General features: G+C 41.4%; 1 pseudogene; it reads right to left on the minus strand.

Annotated features, from left to right (window-relative positions):
• Window positions 1-753: 753 nt before the first annotated feature.
• LOC106735781 (60S ribosomal protein L23a pseudogene) overlaps window positions 754-1,037 on the minus strand; it is a 547-nt pseudogene continuing 263 nt past the window's right edge.

Genomic DNA, 1,037 nt, shown 5'->3' on the forward strand with positions numbered 1-1,037 from the left:
GCCTTTTATCTATGTTTTCATTGTTCCTCTCAATCACGCAAACATATCATACATTGTATTAATAGTTGTTCCTTAGCCTCTATTCTACCTCTTGTCTTCTAGTACACAGAGCAAAGGCCTTTGATCAAAAGAAACCATTTTGACTCATTGAAAAGAAATTGGGGCTAGCTGGTGATGTGGTGGTTAAAGCTGGATCCTCTACAGCAGATTGCATGGTTTGAGTCTCAGACCCAGAGTCTTGAGAAACACAAAGGATGCATGTGCAAGTGTGCCCAACATTTTAAAGGGAGGGGAAGAGAGAGAAGAGGGATTTTGGCATTCCCATGCCCCATGAGGAGGTGTATGCTTTCTTACTTTCTCTCTGTCTCTTTCTAGTGAGTGTCCATTGCCTCTGACAAGTTTTTTAAAAACAACAAATCATATGCAAGGAAGATGGAAGAGGAGGAAGAACATTTATCCAGAGAAAGAAAACAATCCATCTCAACTAATCTCAGAAGGCAAGTGGTCTCAGAGGTAGGAGTGAGAATTGAGAGCACCGGGTAGAAAGGTCTATGAACATTTCTCAGGTCAGGATCAATTGCTAACACACATGGAGAAATATTAAAAGATTCAAAAGAACAAGAATTTGTAAGATGCCCCTAAGACATTTTCCAGTACCATTTCTTTTCTTTTCTCTTTCTTTTTTTTCTTTTTCTTTCTTTTTTTTTTTATGGTGTAAATGTATGTATTTAGAATTAGCCAATTTGACTTGCTTTAGATGATCCCAGTTTTGTTGGCAACATCCAAAGCATCATAATCGGGAGCCAGTAGCACATATACTTCTCTCAATGAGGCCTGATTAGGGTGTGGACCTTGGCCACATCCATGTCATAGAGCTTCTTCACAGCCTGTTTGATCTGGTGCTTGTGGGCCTTGACACCCACAATGAACGCAAGTGTGGTGTTGTCCTCTGTCTTCTTCATGGCAGACTCGGTGATCAGGGGGATCTTGATGATGGCATAGTGGTCAAGCCTGTTTCTCCTGGGGGTGCTCTTCCG

This window comes from Tupaia chinensis, unplaced genomic scaffold (genome assembly GCF_000334495.1).
Source record: "Tupaia chinensis unplaced genomic scaffold, TupChi_1.0 Scaffold000528_1, whole genome shotgun sequence".
NCBI lineage: Eukaryota > Metazoa > Chordata > Mammalia > Scandentia > Tupaiidae > Tupaia > Tupaia belangeri.